This window comes from Arachis ipaensis, chromosome B05 (assembly GCF_000816755.2).
Source record: "Arachis ipaensis cultivar K30076 chromosome B05, Araip1.1, whole genome shotgun sequence".
In the NCBI taxonomy this organism is placed as follows: domain Eukaryota; kingdom Viridiplantae; phylum Streptophyta; class Magnoliopsida; order Fabales; family Fabaceae; genus Arachis; species Arachis ipaensis.
The window spans coordinates 63,073,594-63,075,686 of NC_029789.2; positions in this window are offsets into that span (position 1 = coordinate 63,073,594).

A 2,093-nucleotide genomic window follows, 5' to 3' on the forward strand; every position below is an offset into this window, starting at 1 on the left:
CTCTTATCCGGAGCAAGTGGATAACACCACTGCATCTTACCCGGCTTTCTCGCCTCTTACCCGGAGCAAGTGGATGACACCACTGCATCTTACCTGGAGGCATAACACAATCAATTTCAATCTCATTATCATTATAATTCATTTATAATCCTTCAATTTCACAATCAAATTCAGTTTTCATCATCCTGCCATATATCACTTTTCTTCAAAATCACTTTATTTTGAAACCAAAATCCTATCTCTTTATAACATTCTTTTCCACACAATCAAATTTTTCCCCAAACCAACTTCAAAATCATTTCATTCTTAAACCATCTACTTACCCACTTTAAATTAGGAGTTATTAATTAATTACCGCAACAAAGTCTCAAGATTTTGAGAGAGAAGCTACCAAATTTCAATTTCTTAAATTCATCAAAGATGCTTAGAAATCATTATTTTCCTAATTTGAATCAAAATCAAATAACAAGAATCAGAAGTCCTAAACAATTTTCAAAGCCGAATCACTTATAACAAAACCAGTCCATTGAAATCAAAACCACCTTCAAGTTCACTTTTAAAACCAAAATGTTTTCTTGGTTTGAATTAATCAAGTGAAATCCAAATAAAAACCAGATCATTTAAAACCAGAAACCAACCCGTTTGAACCAAAAACGTTTTTCAAATTTCATTCCTTAAAACCAATTCTTTGACTTTTCGAAAACATTGCGTACAGAGTCATTCGATCAAAGTCCATTTTCTTTCAAATTCACTAAAGCTCCTCTGAATGAAATTTTAATTCAAATTCAAAAACATGAGCCCTTCTCACAATTGAAACGGCCTCAAAACATAAGTCTTTTCTGAATTACTTTTACTCAACCAAACCATTTTGCAATCCTTTACAACGGGTTCAAAACCGAATCAGTTCAAAATCAAGCTGATTCCAAAAGTGCATATCATTTTCATATTTCAAGAAAACCGATTCAAACTCAAATCAATTTTTCAACGGATTAGACTCATTTTCAAAACTTTAAAGAAACACTTCAAGGACCATTCGTTTAACAAACCAAATAATAATCGAGTCAAACAGACATTCATATCCATCCAAGACAACCAAACAATACATAAGACTTATTCAATCACTAAAAGTACATTTCTCACATCAATATCTATTTATAACAATTCCAAATTATAAAGTTTAGTTTTCTGAAAAAAAAGCTCCTACCTCGACAAGTCGAAACCATAACCCAAACGCGTCAACCGAACTCTTTTCTCTCAGCCCGAAATCAACAGCAACTTCAATTACATCTCCGCACACTTTCACAATAGCATAAACAACTTTAAAACACAACATGCAACCTTGGTTACTAACTCCTAAAACCATTAATATCGCAAAAACTTTAATACACATAACAGAACACTAACGCGGGGGTTATTGAAACATAAATACTTAATGTAATAAGAAAATGGAGCAGCGGCAGTCTTTCAACTGGTTTGGCGGCAGCCCCGGCAACCATCCCAAGCGACGGTAGTGACTAGAACTCCCGTGACGACAACTGAAACCAATATGCAGTAATTGTAACATTTCCCCGAAAATTCAAAAGAACTGAAATCAACTCAAAACCCTTTACCGGCAGTGCGTTCTCCGGCGGCAGAGGCAGCTTCGTCCCCTCTCATCCGTAACCAACCTCGACGGAGATAGAAGCTGGCAGCCACGACGGCGGTTCAGATGAACAGCGACTGGGCGCGGCGGCGACAGCTCGGTGGCGTGGTCTCCCTGATGACGACACGACGGTGGCGGTGAGGCGCGGTGCAGCGGCGACACGACTTCTCTTCCTTTCCCCCTCTCGGACCTGGGACTCGAACCAGGAACCTTGTGCAAAAGCTTCAACACCCTTGCCACTAAGCCAGACATTTTTCTTTTATTATTATAGGCTAATAACAAAATATATAATAATAAAGTTCACATGAGAATGCTCTAAATTTACAACTATACACTAGTTCATATGTGCAAGATTAATTTTATTTATATGTAACTTTTTTTAAGCTTTTTTTTTTAAAATTAAAGGCTAATAATTTATATAAATTATATATATATCATATTAAAGTAATAA